The 21,456-nt window shown below is 46.7% G+C and overlaps 1 protein-coding gene across 1 annotated transcript in view; it reads left to right on the top strand.

Moving 5' to 3' along the window:
• Positions 1–21,456, top strand: part of LOC135216469 ((E3-independent) E2 ubiquitin-conjugating enzyme-like) — a 561,446-nt gene that overhangs the window by 72,788 nt on the left and 467,202 nt on the right.

The following is a 21,456-nucleotide window of genomic DNA, read 5'->3' as shown; positions in this document are numbered from 1 at the left end:
TTAGACGGGCTGCACAAAAGAGTGTGAGTACAAGGCCTATTGAGCCTTTTTCTGAGTCTAACTCTCCTTTTGTTAATGAATATGATTCTCCCTATGTATCTGAATCCTCACAGGCTTTGCATTCGGATTCGGCTTCTGAAATCGCCAATCTGAAGGCTACTCTTCGTAAAATGAAGACAAAGATGGCGGCCATGGCAAGGTAAGGATAGTGATTGTGATTTACTGAGTGAAGTGAGTGTTCCCAGTGTTGTGGAGGGGGGCGTCTGACCGTCCCTGCGATGCTCCCAGGCCTAGACCTCTTCCAAACTCACATACCCAGAGGAGTAGGAAAGTCGAAAGTCGTACGGAGGTTGTGGGGAATCCCCAACGGTCAGGCTTCCCTTCAGCAGGTTTCCGTTTCGTTACAGTCTGCTCAGGACCGCTCTAATAGAAGCGTCCTACGAGATTGTTTCTCGTCGTCCGGTTCTCCTTCACCTAAACGAGGGTGGAAGGACTCGGATCTTTCTAGGCCACTGAAAAGGCATTGGAAAGAGCGCGCGTTCGACTCGAGGCCGGAACGCTTTTCGGAGGAAGCTCCTTCTTCTATCAAGAAGGCTAAGCTGGTTTCGACGCCTCCTAGAGCAGTATTTGAGGATCGCACTCCTTCGAGTCTCCTGCTTCTTCTATTGAAGAGGACGCTGGGGTGGCTTCCAAGAGGATATTGCTTGCAGTTCAAGAGCAGATTGCCTCTTTTGGTTGGAGTTCTTTCGAGGGATCCCCCTCGCAAGAAGGACGCTAGACTTCCTATTAAGAAAGTCTCGTCTTCTTTCACCAGCCAGACGTGAAGCGTCCGCCAGACATGGGGACATCTTCCAGGCGCAAGAGAGTCGTACAAACGTCAGGATCTATCCGAGCGTGTGCTCTAGATCAGGATACGCTCAGGCGTGAGGCACCAGCCAGGCGCGAGGCGCAGTTAGGCGCGAGGATTCAGCCAAGCGCGAGACGCCAGCCAGGCGCGAGGAGTCAACATTGCGTGAGGCGCCAGACAAGCGCGAGACGTCAGCCAGGCGCGAGATGCCAGCCAGCCACTACACGCTCCAGCCAAGCGTGAAGCGCCAGCCAAGCGCGAGGCGCAAGACAAGCGCAGGCGCCAGAACAAGCGCGAGGCGCCAGACAAAGCGCGAGGCGCCAGACAAGCGCGATGGCGCCAGACAAGCGCGAGGCGCCAGACAGCGCGAGGCGCCAGCCAAGCGCGAGGAGCTGTTTCAGGCGCGAGAAGTCAAGCAGACGCGAGACTTCTTTTAGACGTGAGAGAGAGTCGGTTCACTCTATGAGCCCCTCTCCTAGTAGGAGTTTTGTCACCAGTAGAGAGAGAACGGGATGAAGATCCTCTCTTTTTTCAGGCCGATTCTCCACAAGGTGTAGAAGGAGATTCGGAAGAAGAGGGTGACGTTAGAGAAGGAGTCTCGAACTATAAAGTTTCTGACTGACCTTCTTTTACGGGAATACGGAGATTCTTTAACTCCTGCCGCTCCTCCTTCGCCTCGATCACTGTTTTCGAGTGCGATTGTGCCTAAGTCTTCGTCGGTCTTGAAGATGAGACCTACGATCTCTATGAAGAGAGCGCTTCAGTCCTTAGACAAATGGATGTTGTCTAAGAAGGATCTGGGCAGGACCACCTTCTGTATGCCTCCAGCCATACTTTCTGGCAAGAGAGGTTTCTGGTACCGAACTGGGGAGAACATGGGCCTTTCTCTCCGCCCAGCGGCAGCCGAAGCGGACTTTTCAAACCTTGGTTGACTCGTCAAGGAGACACGCTTTGAATGGAGCTCGCGTATCTTGGGCGATTTCGGAGACGGATCATCTCCTCAAGGGACTCTTCCATATTTTGGAAGTGTTTAATTTCCTAGACTGGTCCCTTGGGGTGATGTCTAAGAAAGCTCATGACTCAGATGGTCTAGACCCCGAAGTCATTCTGAGTATTCTTGCTTGTATTGACAAGGCGGTACAAGACGGATCAGGAGAAATCTCCTCTCTTTTCGGAGCAGTACTCCTTAAGAAGAGGAGTTATTTTTTTAGTTTTCCTTCCTAACCAAGGCGGTTTCTCCCTCCCTCAGAGAACAGCCCTGGTTTTCGCTCCAATGTCTGACTTCCTGTTTCCTTCTCAGTTAGTGAAGGACATTTCTCGATCACTGACTGAGAAGGCGACTCAGGATCTTCTCCTGCAATCTGCAAGGAAGAAGAGACCACTTGTTTCAGTTGACAAGAAAGGACGACTTCTACGGTTCAGCCCTTTCGAGGAGGGCCTCTCTCCAGAGCTACCTCTAAGAGAAGAGGTCTTGAGAGGAGAGGTAAGGCTCCTTCCCGTCCCTTTAAGAAAGGGAAGTGAGACAGACAGCCTCCAAACACCAGTGGGGGCCAGGCTTCTCGAATTTTGCAGACGCCTGGTCACTCATAAACTCAGACGCCTCTTCCATGTCCATAATCAGGAAGGGATATATTATCCCCTTCCAAGACAGTCCTCCACTAACGACCATTCCGCGGGAAACTGTCAGCCAGATACAGGGACCCTGTACTGAGGGATACTCCATTCGTCTGATGGGGATGAATCAAATGTGGGGACAAAGCAGCTATAGCAACTGGTTCTAGAGCAAAACTCTCCGGGGTTTTACAATCGGCTTTTCCTGGTTGCGAAAGCCTCGGGGGGCTGGAGACCAGTTCTAGATGTCAGCGCTCTGAACAAGTTCGTTCGAAAGGAGAAGTTCTCTATGGAGACTTCGGCCTCAGTCCTTGCGGTGTTACGTCAAGGAGATTGGATGGTGTCGCTGGATCTCCAGGACGCCTATTTTCATGTCCCGATTCACCCTTCGTCGAAGAAGTACCTCCGTTTCATGACGGGGGGAAGGATCTTTCAGTTCAGGGCCTTGTGTTTCGGCCTGTCCACAGCTCCTCAGGTCTTCACAAACCTGATGAGGAATGTGGCGAGGTTTCTTCACCTCAAAGCGTCAACATCCTCTCTATATTTGGACGATTGGCTCATCAGGGCCAGAAACAGAGAGACAGTGTTTGGAGGACCTTTCTTTGCCACTAGACCTGATAAAGGCGTTGGGACTACTCGTGAACCTCGAGAAGTCACAGCTGATTCCCAGACAGAACATGGTCTATCTGGGGATTCAGATGGATTCTCAGGGGTTTTCGAGTATTTCCTTCGCAAGAGAGAATCGTGAGAGGCTTGGAAAAAAGTCTCTCTCTTCTTAGGGAAAGAACGGACTTCGGCGAGGGAATGGTTAAGCCTGCTAGGCAACCCTTTCCTCGCTCGAACAGTTCTTTCCTCTAGGAAGACTACATCTTCGCCCTCTTCAGTTTTTTCCTAAGGAGATCTTGGAACTGGAAGACGGGACTTCTCTCCGACAGTTTTCTCCTTCCAATGGAGATGAAACCACACCTGCAATGTGGTTGTCCCCTCTAAAAGAGAACAAGGGGAATTTCTCTGGAAGTTCCGAACCCAAGCCGAGTGTTGTATTCCGACGCATTGGAGAAGGGTTGGGGAGCAACACTAGGACCGAGAGAAGTGTCAGGCACCTGGAAGGCAGCACAGGTGTCCTGGCACATAAATTGCAAAGAACTTCTAGAGTTCACTTGGCGCTAAAGTTCTTCGAACCCTTTGTGACGAACAGTGTGGTCCAAGTGAATGTGGACAACACTACAGCCCTGTCCTACATTCGGAAGCAAGGAGGAACGCACTCAGTGTCGCTTTACGAGATAGCAAGAGATCTGCTAATTTGGGCCTCACAAAGAAACATCTCCCTCCTGACAAGATTTGTTCAGGGGACGAGAAACGTCAGGGCGGACAGACTGAGCAGGAGAAGCCAGGTCCTTCACACAGAATGGACTCTTCATTCAGAGGTGTGTCAGAGTCTTTGGGATCTTTGGGGCACTCCTCACGTAGATCTGTTCGCCACATTATTCCTTTCCAAAAGGCTGGAAGTCTTTTGTTCAGTGGTGGAAGACCCAAGAGCTCTCTGGTCGACGCCTTCCTGCTGGACTGGTCTCATGTGGACGTGTACGCTTTCCCCCCTTTCAAAATCCTGGGACAAGTGTTGAGAAAGTCGTAGCGTCCAACGGGACAAGGATGACCCACTGATAGCCCCGTTTTGGCCAGCACAAGATTGGTTTGCAGAGGTGCTGGAGTGGTACAGTAGACTTCCCAAGATCCCTTCCAAAAAGGATGGATCTTCTCAGACAGCCACACTTCGAGAGGTTTCATCAAAACCTCCCCGCTCTCGCTCTGACTGCCTTTCGACTATCGAAAGACTTGTCAGAGCGAGGGGGTTTTTTCTCGTGAAGCTGCAAGCGCTATCGCTAGAGCCCGCAGGAGGCTTCCACTAGACGAGTCTATCAGTCGAAGTGGGAGGTATTCAGAAGGTGGTGCAAGTCTAAGAAGTTGTCCTCCTCCAGTACCTCTATAACCGAAATCACTGATTTTCCTTTTGTTCTTGAGAGAGGTCTCTCATTTGTCTGTATCGACGATCAAAGGATACAGGAGCATGCTTTCGGCAGTATTTAGAAACAGAGGCCTAGACATTGCTGACAATAAAGATCTGCACGACTTGATTAGATCGTTTGAAAACGACAAAATCGAAGGAACTAACTCCTCCCAGCTGGAACCTGGACGTAGTTCTCAAGTTCCTTTCGTCTGACAGATTTGAGCCTCCCACGTAGCTTCGTTCAGGCATATAACAAGAAAATGCTTGTTTCTCCTATCTTTGGCGACAGCCAAAAGAAGTTGGCGAACTCATGCCCTAGAAGATGAAGTCGGCTTTAACAAAGACTCTGCCTTTTGCTCGTTTAGACTCTTTTTCTAGCGAAGAATGAAAATCCATCGAATCCCTGGCCCAAGAGATTCGAGATCAAAGGCTTATCGAGTCTAGTAGGGAGAGAAACAGAGAGGTCTCTTTGCCGGTAAGAGCCTTGAAGTTCTTCTTACAAAGAAAGAAACAAATGGGAGGCTCTAGACAAAGTCTTTGGTGTTCGATTAAGGACCCCACAAGAATCATGTCTAAGAACGCATTAGCTTTCTTCATTAGGAGCGTCATTACGGATGCTCACAAGTTCTGTCCTGACGACTCTTTTCCCCGCTTTTAAGAGTAAAAGCCCATGAAGTTAGAGCAGTGGCGACGTCTCTCTCTTTTCAGAAGAATATGTCGTTAAAGAAAATCATTGACACGACATATTGGAGGTGCAATTCAGTTTTTTGCATCTCACTATCTTAAAGACGTTCGCGTGACCTACGAGAAATGTTTTTCTCTGGGACCTTTTGTATTGGCGGATACAATACTGGGTACGGGAGCAAACACCAATCCATTAATTTGTACATACCTTCTGCTAGATATGTTCTAGATTTCTGCTGACAAGAGGGCTCGGTGCTGCACTGGCGGCCAGTCACTGTTGTTCAGTAAGGAACTCTTGTGATATCTTTAGGGGAGTATTAAAATTTTTTTTTTTTTTTTGTTTTGAGAATTTTTTGTATGAATGAGTTTTTCGTTTCGAGTTATGGGTTGTTTGTAATGAGTTCTGGGGATAACTCAGAACAATTCTATATACTAACATGGGGGTTAGGATCAGGTGGTCGGGATTGGTTATGCTCCTTCACAAGGTGTGTTGTCATAGAAGTGGTCCAGTACCCATTGACAAAGTCCTTTTAGGCTCTGCCGAGTAAGCGGTTCTTATACCCATCGACAGACCCACAAGAACTCTAGCCATAGATCTAATATCTCGCTAAAGTCTTGAGGTGATGCAGACTACCGGCTACAGCCACGAAGTCTACCACCTATCAGGTAGGAACCAAGGTTTTTTCTTTTATACCTACAACATATGTTGTTTACCTGTCTATTCCATATTAGCTGTCTCTGACCCTCCACCAAAGGGTGCCAATCAGCTAGGTATATATCTGACAGGTAAGTTCATTGTATGAAAATGATATGTTATAAATACAATAAAAGTTTCATACATACTTACCTGGCAGATATATACGATTAATGGCCCACCCAGCCTCCCCGCAGGAGACAGGTGGAAGAGAGAAAATATGATAGAAAACGGGAATGGTTCCTAGTCCTGCCGCCCAGGGCAGGCAGGTAGATCACCTGACCTACGGTAGCGAGTGGCGCGAAATTTGAATTTCTGTCGGGGACGACGGAGTCTTAGCTATGTATATATCTGCCAGGTAAGTATGTATGAAACTTTATTGTATTATAACAATATCATTTTTGTATATACTTACCCAGTAATTATGTGATCAGAGCCCTCCCTCCTCCCTGCTGATGTACATAGGGCATGAACAAACTGAGCTTTCTACTCAAAGTCATTCCTGTTCTCCTGCTAGTGAGCAAACTTTTGCTGTAAAGCTCCTAATTTTGTAGTAGATCATGGGTAAGTATATACAAAACTTTATTTTATTATAAAAATTTCATTTTTTACTCAACATTAAGCCATTTCCATATAAGGATGTAGGTCCTGAGAAAAAAAACATGACAGAGATCACTGCTATATTCAAACTTCTGCTAGTGAGTGGTGGATGAACCCCCAGCACAGAAAAATTCAGAGCATTAGATGTTTCATACACATACATTAAGCTCATTAGCAGCTTGTTGAACATCCCAGCATGCAGTGTACCATTCACTTCTTACATACACTTGTTTTTTAAATATTGAGGACAGCCTTTTTTAGTAGTACTTCCTTTATTCTATTGGGCTGGTATGAGGCACTTCTGTCAGGTTTTTTTTGCGATTATGATTTGTATTTTAAAATGGTATACGAATTTATAGAGGGGGCACAAAAAGTCTAATTAAATCTTGTGTTTTTGCTCTCAACACTAGGCAGGTTGCTGCAGTCAACAATGTATTATTTTATACTAGATACTCAGGTTGTGGAATAATTTGTCTATTGCAGTTATGGAATTGTGGGATCATGTAATATCTGTTATGTTTGGTATTTTATTATACGTATTTCTTATGCTGGTATGTAAACATAGTGGAAATTTTAGTTTAAGTATGCTTGAAAGTAATTAATTTCTGGGCTCAGTTCGTGTCGCTGCGCGAAATAATCCTTTAGTTCATTATTTCTTAGGTAAATGAGCTAACAAATACCAGAGAATAAACAAAATAAAGAAGAGGTCAGTATAACTGACTCGCTCACCAAATAAAGAAGGGTGTCGGTATGGTAACTAGGGCGAGTGAGACCACTACCACGAACTTCTTGCCATTTAGAAATTTCCCACAACAAATTTTCCCTCAAAGAGAGAGCCGACCCACAGAGCGGGGCGGGCAACTACTAATACTGCAACCCACGGCCAAGCCGACTGCCGCCGCCGCTGGTGGTCATCCTTTATGTTAGCAGTCCAAGAGACCCATGTGTTTCCTTTTGCTCTTGATTTTGTGCTGTGTTTGCGTGATTTATCGCTACCATGGAACGTTCAGCTATTGCAGCGGCTAAGTTAAGTATTCCGCAAGGTTTCGATTTAGTTTCGTTCCTTCCATGAGCCTGTATTTGCCGTTTTTTAGGTATAAATACAGGTTTCCGGTCTGGAGCATGGCTGGCAATTGTTTCTGCATCATGGCGGTTTGGTTCTCGGTCCTCCCATACCTGGAACCTTTCCCTTGTTTTTAACGTGCGTCTCTAGTCCTTTTTATTATTATTTTATAGGGGATTTAGCCTACCTTGGTTTTAGGTCATGCATGCATGTCTCTCTACCTTACGTAGGCATTCAGTTTTTTCTTGTCCAGACCCTAGCCATCGCTCTTCGTATCGGCCCAGGCTAGCTTTGAGTGGTAGACTTTCTTTCGGGTTAGTCGTACACTCCTGGATATTTTTCTCTTACTGTAATTTTATTTTCCCCTACTTTTGGTTTTTGTATATTGTGTTTTGGTTAGCCTAGGGCGTCTGGTCTGTTCGCTTAGCCTAGGTATCAGTGGTCCCATGGTCCTCTTTTACAGTTTGTTGCATCCTTATTGTCAGTTTTGCTGCATCACGTTTGTTGCATCTTTCTGAACAGTTTGGTTGCATTATCCTAGGCTACCGATTTTGTCGGTTGTGTTGTGTTATTGTACCTTGGTCTCCTTGTGATCGCGGTACAGCCAGACGCCCGTCCCAGTCGCCTTTTCCCCCCTCCCTGCTCTCCCCACAGAGTAGGGGGGTGGGAGGTTTGTCCTTGCTCGCTCCATCCGGGCCTGACTCCCTCTCTCCCTACGCGGAGGGAGTAGGGGAGTCTGGACAGACGCTTGGCTGGGAGTGACCTTGCTCTCCCTGGTTTCGGTGGTGCTTCGCTGTGACAGAGTTGGGGGGTTGGCCTCCCCCCGCCTTTGTTGCTCCGGCGCTCCGCTGTATGCTCGGGAACTGTTTTTGCCCCCTCCTCGCTTCCCTCCCCCGTGATGACGGATCTCTGTCTCTTTCCTGGAGCCCCATCGATTACCGGGGGGGGGGGGGGTACAGTAGCCCCGCCTACCGGCGGAGTATATGCGTTTTCAGTTGGTCACTTTTTGCTTTCCACGGTTCCTTCTCTCCGGTGAGTGCCCTAGGCATTTCGCCGACGGAGTCGGACAGCGCCGGGAATCGGAGTCGTTCTCCGGTTTTAGTTTAACTGTTTATGCTTAAGTTAATTATAAGTTATTTATAAGTTACCTTAAGCTGGGTTCCTCCCCTGACCTTGGTGTGTTTCATTCTCCGGCCTACGCCGGAGTCTTCAATTTTATGCCTTTTAAGGTGATAGGGGAGGGGTTGTGCCCGAAAATTTATCATTCTCCGGCATGCAAAGGAGTACTAGAGTAGCCCTGTGAGTGTTATATCGATACTCATGTATCCTTCCACTTACAGACTACCAACTGTGAGCACCCGGGGTGCAACGCTGTGCTCCAGGACCCCTGCGGACATGAGGTCTGCAGGTCTCATGCTCCGTGTTCTACTACTCACGGAAGTTTGCAGGTCTGGTTCCACGAGACGTGTACGATCTGCTACGATCTCGTGAGTCAGTTTTTGGACGGGGTAAGTATTTTCCATCAGCATAGTCATAAGATATGAATTCTGGAAAATATATTTTAAGCTTAAGTTTTCTCTAATATTATGGAATATATGCTGGTATTGTCTAGACTTAAGCTTATTTTATTCTAAGGTTGAATCTCAACTTTAGCCTAAAATCTAATAGACACCCTCTCTTCCAGGCTGCCGCGGTCAGGGAGACTGCTCTTGCAACCTTGAGAGCTTGGGTCGGCGGCTTCGGGAAGAACGCCGCCAAGGGACAGCCCTACATCCTAGAGAAGAGGATGGCTGTCCTGCTGTTTCCCGGCGGCAAGTCGATGGGATACGTCGACCCGGCAGAGGCAGCCTCGACGATGACGGCGATCCAACGGCAGGTCGCCCAATGTATGAAGGAACCAGGCCAGGATATTTCGGCGGAGGTCGCCACTTTGGATTTGAATGTAGAGCCTATGGTAGGCGTAGATGATTTGTTGGTCGAGGTAGGTACGTTGGACGCTCAAGGGGTTTCCTTGGGCGCCACTGGATCTTCCTCTCCTGCTACTTCTGCTGCTTCGTATGGTACGCCCGGCGCTTCTGTGGTCCCCAAAGTCAAGAGTCACAGAAAGCAGAAATCTTTGACTAAGACGTCGTCGTCATCTAAAAAGACTTCTTCGGCGTCTTCCTCTCGTAAGGGTAAGACATCTGCTTCGAGCTCTAGAGCCTCGAAGGGTAAGTCCTCCAAGGAGAGATCCCGTACTCCGGTGGAGTCAGTGGTCCCTCCTTCCCCTACAGTACCTCTGGGGAGTTACCCGTCTACTTCGGCATCAGTTCCTAGCTTTGATCCCAACGCTTTCTCCGCCGGGATGATGCAACAGATGGGAGACTTAGTAGGTCCCTGAGGACGAGTATGGAACAGATGGTTCTCGATGGCAGTTGTCAGACAGGATTGCCACACAGGAAAATCTTATGTCTGGCTTCAACCAGGCCCCTCAAGCTGCCTCTCCGGTCACCTGGCGCAGGCCTACTCCAGCTTCCTCCTCATGATTCTCTCCCTCCATTCTCCATGAACAATCCCTGGAGAGTAGCTTCCTACGCTCCTTTCCAGGACGGGTTCATTTCCATCCCGGAGTGTGGCACTCGAAGAATCGAAGACTTCGAGTTTTACCCGGAGAATCTTCAACCTCCGTTCATTGGCTACGCCAGGCTGACGGAGGCTGCTATGAATAGGGAGGATAAGGTTCCTAGGGAGACAGTGCTGTATACTCCAGGGACCAGGCGCAGAGGGAATGGCTCCGGTGTTTGGATGAAATGGACTGTTCCAACACTAGAATCCAGGCATTCAAGAGTCCCTTCACCATCTTTACGATGGAGGAAGAAACTCCTCTTCCTTTCTTGACCAAGATTGCCAGCGTTACCATCCCGGCTTTTTAAAGGGAGAGCCCTTACCACAGTTGAGGGAGGCGGACCCCACATCACCCTTACTTCCTTCGCTTGGGGATTTGTGGGAAGACCTACCAAACACCTTTTTGGTAGGCAAGCTTAAGCCGGACTGTGCGATGGACCAGTTCGGCGAGAAGCTTCCGAGACTCCCTGATAGCCTCATTCAGTCCGAATTTGAGGCTAGAACTAGGCTGGCCAGGTCTCTTAATACCATAGCGATGACTGAAGTAGCGGCCCTGTCATATGCTTCGGAGCCGCTATTCAAGCTGTTGACCAAATCACAGACTTGTACTGTCCAATCGGACTTGTACGAGTTTGTGGTTGCTAGGGTCAACTGCCGGAAGCATGCCCTTCAGGAAGCAACTATTCGGCATGAGCCGAATAAGTTGCTCTCCTCCAACATTTGGGGGGCAGACCTCTTCCCAGCAGCCATGGTAAAAGAGGTTCAAAACGAGGCCACGAGGCTCAATCAGAGCCTCAAAGACCGTTGGGGCCTCTCTGCCAAAAGACATCAAGACCCTTCGTCAACAGGCAAGAAACGAAAGAAGGCCAAAAAGTTTCAGCCTTACCAAAAGAAGCCTCAGCACTTCAGTCAGGCTGTGTCTGCGGTGCCAATTATTCAGCCAGGACAGCCTTCCACTTCGAAAACTCAGGCTCAGCCTATCTACCTGATTTCCCCACAATCTCAACCTTCCACGTCCTATGCTGTCACCCCGGCATTTAACCAGGTGTTCGAAGGCCAGGCCTTTCAACACTCCGACCGGTTCGCCAGGGGAAGTAGAGCTAGAGGAGCCTTTTGCCAGAGAGGATCAGGAAGGTTGCTCAACAGGGGAAAGCACTTCCGTGGAGGCCGCGGAGGTCACTCGGCTCAACAGCAGTGAGATCTCCAAGGTAGGAGGGAGACTGTTTCTCTTCCGGCATCGGTGGGGATTCAGCAAGTGGGCACAAAGCATTGTGTCGAAAGGCCTGGGTTGGAGTTGGATCGGAGGTCCCCCTCCACCCAGACCATTCCTTCAGCGTCCATCGAAGGAATTGACAGAGTATGCGGAGGAACTCCTTCAGAAAGGAGCAATAGCGAGAGTCAAGCGGTTAAAGTTTCAAGGTCGCTTATTCAGCGTGCCAAAGAAAGGCTCATTAAAAAGAAGGGTAATCTTAGACTTGTCCCAGTTAAACTTAGCCATTCGCTGCGACAAGTTCAAAATGCTGACTATCTCGCAGGTGCGGACCTTACTTCCCCATGGGGCCGTCACCACCTCTATCGATCTTACAGACGCATACTATCATATCCCTATTGCAAGACACTTTCGCCCTTACCTAGGCTTCAAGCTAGGAGACCATGCGTTCTCGTTCAAGGTAGTTCCCTTCGGTCTGAACGTAGCCCCCAGGGTATTCATGAAGTTAGCAGAAGTAGTGGTTCAGCAACTAAGGTCTCAAGGGATATTGGTAGTAGTGTACCTCGACAACTGGTTGATTTGGGCACCAACAGTCGAGGAATGCCGCAAAGCCACAAAGAAAGTCATTCAGTTCCTGGAATATCTGGGGTTCCAGATAAACAGGACAAAGTCAAGACTCACTCCGGAGTCCCGTTTTCAATGGCTGGGCATTCAATGGAATTTATCCTCTCTCACCCTGTCAATTCCGGTAGCCAAAAGGAAGGAAATAGCGAAGTCAGTGAAGCAATTTCTAAGGTACAAATATGCTTCAAGGAGAAACCAGGAAAGAATCCTAGGTTCCCTTCAGTTTGCCTCAGTAACAAACTTCTTGATGAAAGCCAAACTGAAAGACTTGACCAGGATCTGGCGCTCAAGAGCAAATGTCAGATCCAGAGATAAGTTGTCAGCAGTACCGCAAATTCTCCGAAATCGTCTGCGTCCTTGGACAAAGATGAAGAATCTGTCCATGTCAGTGCCTCTTCAATTCCCTCCTCCGGGAATCACTATCCACACAGACGCTTCATTAAGCGGCTGGGGAGGATATTCTCAGTTCAGAAAGTTCAAGGAACTTGGTCACCCAAGTAACCGCCAGCTCCACATAAATGTATTGGAAGCAATGGCAGTGTTCCTAACTCTGAAGAGGCTCCTTCCACCAAAGAACTCTCATGTAAAGTTAGTTCTGGACAGTGCAGTAGTAGTTCACTGCATAAACAGGGGAGGCTCCAAGTCAAGACACCTGAATCATGTCATGGTAGCCATCTTTTCCTTGGCGGACAAGTTCAGTTGGCACCTCTCCTCCACCCATCTGGCCGGAGTGAGGAATGTTATAGCAGACGCTCTATCCCGGTCAGTCCCACTGGAGTCGGAATGGTCGCTGGACAACAGTTCGTTCCAATGGATACGCCGGAGGGTACCAGGTCTACAAGTAGATCTGTTGCCTCTCAAGCGAACCACAAAACTTCCATTGTTATGTGGCTCCCAACCTGGACCCCCCGGCTGGCCTATGCCACAGACGCTCTATCCATAGACTGGAACAACTGGGAAAAGATTTACATCTTTCCTCCAGTGAATCTTCTCCTGAAAGTTCTGAGCAAACTCAGGACTTTCAATGGTCAGGTAGCTCTAGTAGCACCGGACTGGCCGAAGAGCAATTGGTACCCCCTGCTGCTAGAATTGGGTCTTCGTCCCCTTCGGATTCCCAATCCCAGACTCTCCCAGTCGGTACAAATGAAGACTGTGTTCGCTTCCTCAGGAATTCTCAAAGCCCTAACTTTATGGACTTCATGAAGTTCGCAGCCAAGAGGGATGCAAATATAGATCCACAAAATATCCTCTTCTTAGAATCAGATAAAAGGGATTCAACTTTGAGGCAGTATGACGCTGCAGTTAAAAAGTTGGCATCTTTCCTGAGAGAATCGGACGTTAAAATCATGACAGTCAACTCAGCTATATCCTTTTTCAGATCCTTATTTGAAAAAGGGTTCGCAGCTAGCACTATTACGACAAACAAATCAGCCTTGAAGAAAATCTTTCAGTTGGATTTTAATATAGACTTAACAAACTCCTACTTTTCGTCTATTCCCAAGGCTTGTGCTAGACTTAGACCTTCCGTAAGGCCTACTTCAGTGTCATAGTTTCTGAATGATGTTCTAAAACTGGCTTCAGATACAGATAATACGACATGTTCATTCATAATGCTCTTAAGAAAAACATTATTTTTATTAACCTTAGCTTCGGGAGCTAGAATTTCAGAACTGTTGGCGCTATCCAGAGATTCGGGTCATATAGAATTTCTCCCCTCAGGAGAAGTTCTGCTTTCTCCGGATCTCAGTTTTTTAGCAAAAAATGAGGACCCTTTGTTGAGGTGGGAACCATGGAAAGTCATTCCCCTTCCCCAAGACCTTTCTCTTTGTCCGGTGATGACCTTATGAGCCTTTCTGTCTAGGACATCCTCCTCCTCTTCGGGTCCCCTCTTTAGGAGGGAAAAAGGTGGTACCTTATCAATTAAAGGTATAAGGCAACAGATCCTATACTTTATTAAACAAGCTAACCTTGAATCTTTCCCTAAGGCACACGATGTCAGGGCAGTGGCCACCTCAATTAATTATTTTACGTATGCAACTTACCTGGTAGTTACATATAGCTGTGGTCTCCGACGTCACGGCAGAATTTTGAATTTCGCGGCAGCGCTAATTGACTGGTTAGGTGATTCCCGTACCCCCTCCCTCTACCGGGGAATGTAGAACTACCACAACTAAACCTCAGAATTTTTCTGCCGTCGCAACCGGAACACCGGTTTTGTTTGGTGGAATTTCTTTGTTTTTTCACGACGGATACTCATCGATTTGGTGACGTACTCTTTGTGATTTGGCTTTCGGCAGTTGCTATTTATCTTTATTTAGCCAGATAGGCAACAATTATGTGATTTTCATCAAGGTTTAAATTTAAAATGTCAGATTCGGGATCTCACTTTAGGGTTTGCAGCAAGGGTTGCAAAACCAGGTTACTTAAAGCTAGGTTAGACCTGCACATTTTGTGCGTTAATTGCAGAGGTCAGAACTGTAGCAAAAGTGTAACATGTGATGAATGTAAGGATTTGACTGATAAAGGCTGGAAGGAGTTGGAGAGTTATATGAGAAAGCTAGAAAAAGATAAATTAAGGAAAGCTTCATCTAGGACTTCTTCCTTAGCTTCTCAGGAATTAGAGAGTCAGGATTTTCCTTGTTCTATGTCTAACCCAGATCCGCCTAACATATTACCTGACCATGACACCGGTATTCCCGAACCCGACACCGTTGCCAGCTTACGGGAACAGATGGATTTAAGATTTAGCGTGCTAATGGCAGCAATGGATAAATTAGGAGAATCTGTGTATTCTTTGATGCTAGATAAGAATAAGAAAAGTTTTGTGTTAAGTGATAGTGCAGTGGAGGAGGCGGCTGTTCGGTCCTCTCGTTCTCCTAGGCCTGGGCCCCTGCCAAACTCCCCGGACATTGGGAGGAGGCATGCCGAAAGCCGAAGGGAGACGAGCGGAGTTGACATCCGAGCAGTCGTCCCCTCAGGCGATTCTGCTGCAAGTTCGGCTGAGGCAGAAGAGCAATGCTATAAAGGTGTTCGAGGAGTATCGCAGAAGTGTCTTTCGTCTTCTTCGAGCGCAAACGATTCGCCTCGCAGAGGTTGGAGGTTTAAGGACGAATCTCGTCCACTAAAGAGAACGAGACAAGTTTCGCCAGCCGCAATTCCCAAGAAGAAGATCGCGGCTTCTGTGGAAGAGCCGTCGTGTAGTTTTTGGGAGGCGCCGGAAGCGTTCTCTTCGACTTCTGAGGAAGTAGAGAGACCGATGTTGAAGAAGAGGAGGAAGCATAAGTCTTCCAGTTCCAGTCGCGAGGTGACTGATAAGCGCCAGTCTGATGTACCTAGACGAGAGAAGGAGCTTACGCCAGTAGAGAAGCCCCAGCCTGATGACACGACAACCGCGTTACACCAGACGCCAAAGCGCCTGGCTTCTCAAGAAGCAGCTGCTAAACGCCAAGCTACTAGACGCACGGATTCAGACTCGGCCAAGCGCTTTGATACGGTAGTATCAGACGCCAGGCGCCATACGCCTGACTTGATTGACTTGGAACAGAGAGAGTTTACGAAACCAAGTCAAGTTTTGGGTGCTTCAGGGCATTCTAATAGATTCTTAGTAGAGATGAATAAAAAATTAGAGAATATTTTTGGGGGTAGTAGGTAAGAAGCAGCAACCACTTCTTACTTCTACGCCTTCTTTAATTAGAACTTTACCAGAGGAGTCTCAAGAGCTACTGCAGTTGGTGGAGCAGGAGTTAGACAGTCCAGTGGATCAAGAACAAGCGGAGGACAATTTATCAGCAGGAGCGTCAGAAGGAGAAGCAGTAGAAGGCGAGAAGGAGACTCGGTCGTCGGCATACATACAATTACTCAACTTTTTCCTAGATAACTTTCCAGAATCTTTTTCGCCAGCTCCCGCCTCACCTGAATCCCAGTATGCTAGGGATACTAAACCAGATTCTTCGACTTTCATAAGCTGGTTTTGTCGATTTCAGCTAAAAAGGCGTTGAAAAAGATGGATGAGTGGTTTCGAGAAAAGAGGGAGCAAGGTAGGACCGTGTTTTGTTTCCCTCCTTCGAGACTTTTAACTAAGAGCAGAGTTTGGTACAAAACTGGGGAAGCCTTCTCCCTGGGAGGCGCTGCCTCCTCCCATGGAGACTTCTCCAGCCTAGTGGACTCGTCCAGACGTTCTGCTTTGAATTCAGCGAAGATTTTCTTTACGAGTTGCGAATTAGATAATTTGCTGAAGGTGGTTTTCAGTCTTATGGAAGTAATAAGCTTCTTGGATTGGTCGATTGGCGCCTTGGGAAGAAAGGCAAAGTCTTTTAACCTGTCAGAAGAACATTTTAGTGACTTCTCCAATGTGATGTCCTGTATTGATAAAGGAATAAGGGATGGAGCGACTGAAATCGCCTCCTTATTAACTGTGGGGATCCTCAAGAAACGTCAGCTTTGGTGTGCATTTACATCTAAGGGAGTAACAAGAACCCAGAAGTCAGCGCTTATGTTCGCTCCACTTGATAAGTGTAACCTTTTTCCTAAGGATTTAGTGTCTGAAATTTCTGCCTCTCTGGTCCAGAAAGCAACTCAAGACCTTTTAGCTCAGTCGGCCAAGAAGCCGAAAGGCACGACGACTTCGAGTGTACGCCCAGCGCCAGTTGCCGAGCAGGAGAAGCCCTTTCGGGGCAGAGCACCAACAAGAGGATTGCAGAGATCGAGGCCTAGAGTTAGGTTCGGTCCTAAGCCCAATAAAACAACAACTTCTAAGAAATGAGCAGGGAATCCTTCACACACCAGTCGGAGCCAGACTCCAGGAGTTCTGGCAAGTTTGGGAACGAAGAGGAGCAGATCCATGGACAGTATCGGTACTGAAGGAAGGATATTCGATTCCGTTTGGAAAACATCCTCCTCTGTCAAAGGTACCGATAGTTTTGACAGCTTACTCGTCAAACTTAGAGAAATGTTGCGCGTTGAGAAAGGAACTGTCGGCTCTATTAGAAAAAAGAGCGATAGAGCTGGTAAAAAGAATCAAGAACACCCCAGGCTTTTACAATCGCCTATTCATTGTCCCGAAACTTCGGGAGGGTGGAGACCAGTATTGGATGTCAGTGCCCTGAACAAATTTGTGAGCAAGACAAAATTTTCGATGGAGACCACCCAGTCGGTTTTGTCAGCACTTCGTCAAGGAGATTGGATGGCTTCCATAGACCTACAGGATGCGTACTTCCACATTCCAATTCACATAGACTCGAGGAAGTACCTAAGATTCGTGGTTCAGGGAAGGACATATCAGTTCAGGGCCCTATGCTTTGGGCTATCCACAGCGCCACAAGTATTCACAAGAGTCATCTCATCAGTAGCAAGGTGGTTACACCTAGAAGAATTAAGAGTAGCGCTCTATTTAGACGACTGGCTGGTCCGTTCACAGTCGAAAGAAGGGTGTGTGAAGGATTTGCAGAAGACAATTCAACTGATAGAAGAGCTGGGTCTTCTAGTGAATTTCAAAAAATCTCAACTGATTCCGAACCAAATTTTAACTTACCTTGGAGTGACGATGAACTCAGTAGCTTTTCGGGCTTTTCCGTCAGAACAGAGAGTGAGTTCATGCCTGAGAAAAGTCAATCAATTTTTAGCAAAAAAGACATGCTCAGCCAACGAGTGGATGAGTCTTTTGGGGGCCTTAGCGTCAATAGAACAGTTTGTAACTCTGGGAAGACTCTACATGAGACCGCTTCAGTACTTCCTCAGAGCAAGTTGGGAAAGAAAGAGAGTCCCAGACTTTTGTTTTTCCAATAATGGAGGAAATAAAGCAAGATCTCCTTTGGTGGAGGTTAGAAAAAAGACTCAAGGAGGGTCTGTCTCTTTGGCCACTGAACCCCAACCTTGCATTCTTCTCAGACGCCTCGGATCAAGGATGGGGAGCGGTGCTGGGAAAGAAGGAAGTGTCAGGCTTGTGGACAATCAGTCAAAGACAGTGGCATATAAATCTAAAAGAACTAAAGGCAATACATTTGGGATTGAAGGCCTTTGCCAAGGAAGTACAGGGAAAAGTGGTCGTCATCAATTGTGACAACACCACAGCTCTCTCGTACATCAAGAAACAAGGGGGGACTCACTCCTTCTCTGTGTGCGAAGCGACGAGGGAGTTACTCATCTGGGCGAAAGAAAATCGGACAAGAATGCTCACCAGGTTTGTACAGGGGAGATACAATGTAAGAGCGGACGAGTTGAGCAGGAGAAATCAGGTACTACCTACAGAGTGGACTCTGCACTTACAGGTATGCCAGCAGTTGTGGAATCTGTGGGGAAGACCTCTAGTGGACGTGTTTGCCACGGAAAAGACAACAAGATTGCCAATATATTGCTCCCCGGTACCCGACAAGAAAGCGTTCGCTTTAGACGCAATGCTGCTAGATTGGTCGGACTTGGACCTCTATGCCTTTCTCCAATGAAAATGATCAGGGCAGTATTGACAAAGTTCAGGCAACACGCAAATGTCAGAATGACGTTAATAGCTCCATTCTGGCCAGCAAGAGAATGGTTCCCGGAGATCCTGGACCTTCTAATAGACTACCCGAGGAAACTTCCAGAGCGAGTAGATTTACTCAAACAACCTCATTTCAGGAGATTCCACAAGAATATCCACACTCTACGTCTGACCGCATTCAGACTGTCGAGCGTACCCTCAGACAGAAGGGGTTTTCGAGACGAGCTTCACGGGCTATTGCCAGGCCAAGGAGAGAATCTTCAGCAGCGGTCTACCAGGCAAAATGGTCAATTTTTAGGGCCTGGTTTAAACAGCATGGAGTCTCGTCTACTGAAACCTCTATAATTCAAATGGCAGACTTCCTTATTTTCCTTAAAACAGAAAGGAAACTCTCGACTCCTACTATCAAAGGATACAGGGCCATGCTATCCTCAGTATTCAAGCATAGGGGAATGGATGTCTCGAACAATCAGGAACTGTCAGATTTATTAAAATCCTTTGATACAAAGAAACAGGAAGGAAATAAGGTGATCTCTTGGAATCTAGATATAGTGCTCAAATGGCTTTTATCTACGAGGTTTGAACCGTTAAGTGAGATAGCTTTCAGAGATCTCACTAGGAAAACATTATTCTTTGTGTCTCTAGCGTCGGCCAAAAGGATAAGTGAAATTCACGCCATCGATAAAAGAGTGGCATTTGCACAAGACAAAGCAATATGCACATCGACGATTGGCTTTTTAGCAAAGAACGAGTCACCCTCACAACCATGGCCTCGTTCGTTTGAAATAAAGGGCCTCTCAGAGTTAGTAGGAGAGGGAGAACCAGAGAGATCATTATGTCCAGTAAGAGCCCTGAAGTATTATATACACAGGACTCAACAAATACGAGGAGGGTCAGACAATCTTTGGTGTTCAGTAAGAAATCCTTCGAGGATATTATCTAAGAATGCAATATCCTTTTTTTTGAGGGATTTAATAGTTGAAGCTCAATCTCAGTTGGGAGAACCAGAGGTTGATCTGGCTAGAGTGAAGGCCCATGAAGTCAGAGCTGTTGCAACTTCTATGGCGTATAAACGCAATTTATCTTTAGACGCCATTATCAATGTGACGTATTGGAAATGTAAGTCAGTGTTTGCAACACATTATTTAACAGAGATTCAAGCAGTGTACAAAAACAGTTCCACATTGGGACCTTTTGTAGTAACTGGCACGGTGTTGGGTAAGGGAAGAAAGGAAGTCAATCCTTCCTAATAATTTTTAACTTGATCTTTGGTGTTGTTTTTTAAGGGTGTCTGAGGGTACGGAAGTGTACTAGTGGTACCCTACAGTCCATTTAGGTAAAGGGTAAAAATATTTTGGTGAAGGTGATTCCCATGTTGTTGTTGTCCTTATTGTTTATTGTGTACAGCTCCATGAGCAGACGTATTATTATCGCATGTCAGTCCACGGTTAGTCCTAGACTACATGTAAGTGTCTATAGCTTGGCACTCAGATCCATATATCACGCCAACGCTGGTACACTTCTTTAGCTTGGTGCGCGGCTCCATATACCCCGCCAATGCTGGTACGTATATATAGCTTGGCGCACGGTTCCATATACCTCGCCAATCCTGGGTATTTGTCTATAGCTTGACGCAAGGCTCCATGTACTTCGTCAAGGCTTTCAAGATCAGTAGACTTAAGAGGCAGTAACCTTCAAGTCAGCTATCTTAAAAGGCAAGGACTAAAAGAGAACTACTAAATTCCAATAGAAATTCCTCATTAAATATGGTTAGCTGCCATGGTCCCACCTCCAAAATGTGCCAATCAGCTATATGTAACTACCAGGTAAGTTGCATTCGTAAAAATGATATTTTTATGATAAAATAATGTTTTACGTATACTTACCTGGTAGTTACATATAGCTGTGGTCTCCGACGTCACGGCAGAATTTCGAATTTCGCGGCAGCGCTAATTGACTGGTTAGGTGATTCCCGTACCCCCTCCCTCTACCAGGGAATGTAGAACTACCACAACAACCTCAGAATTTTGGTGCCTACCTGTCCATGTGAGGGGAGGTGGGTGGGCTCTAATGATGTAACTACCAGGTAAGTATACGTAAAACATTATTTTATCATAAAAATATCATTTTTCAGCATATGAACTTTGATGATTTGAAAAAATATACTGGATGGAAATCGCCGACAGTATTTAAGCGTCACTACTTAAAGTCTTTGGAATCTCTGAAATTTTCAGCAGTGGCAGCGGGTAACATAGTTTCCCCTGACTCTGTCCAGTAGTATAATTGAAGATCCAGATCTCCTTTCTACCTAAGTTACCTAACATTTGTCTAGCCTGCCATATTGCTCTACACTTCGTCTTGAGTCTTAGCTGCTCTCATGATTGCTTGGTGGTGTGCCCCTTATTTTTATGCTAGGGTCACCCACAAATGTTTGTATATATTATCATTATGAGTGTGGTCCCCTTATTTTTATGCTAGGGTTCCACACTCCCATTTATCAATGGTTTGTTGCCTTATGGCTTTGTATTTATGAACTCATTAAGTGTGTTGTTTATGTATTTTCCACACACATGTTTTGCATATTCATACTTGTAACTTGTGTAAATACTTTTGTAAATATTTATAGCTGTAAGTTACATTTATTTTGTTATTCCTTAATCAGAAATTGTCTGAAGATTCTGTATGAATATTCCAGTTTTGTTTCAATTATATTATTTTAGTTAAGTTTTAGTTTTATTGAGACCCTCTGTACTTTCAATCTTGTGCTAATTCTCTGGTATTATTTCGCGCAGCGACACGAACTGAGCCCAGAAAAAAGATTTTGACGTAGGAAAAATCTATTTCTGGGCGATTGGTTCGTGTCGCCCAGCGAAATCCCACCTCTTCCCAACCCTTCGCCCAAGATCGATTGCTAACTTCAGGATGGCCACCAGAGGCGCGGCAGTCGGCTTGGCGTGGGTTGCAGTATAGTAGTTGCCGCCCCGCTCTGTGGGTCGGCTCTCTCTTTGAGGGAATTTGTTGTGGAAATTTCTAAAT

This window comes from Macrobrachium nipponense, chromosome 6 (assembly GCF_015104395.2).
Source record: "Macrobrachium nipponense isolate FS-2020 chromosome 6, ASM1510439v2, whole genome shotgun sequence".
Classification (NCBI taxonomy): Eukaryota; Metazoa; Arthropoda; class Malacostraca; order Decapoda; family Palaemonidae; genus Macrobrachium; species Macrobrachium nipponense.
This window is presented reverse-complemented; position numbering and strand designations above follow the sequence as displayed.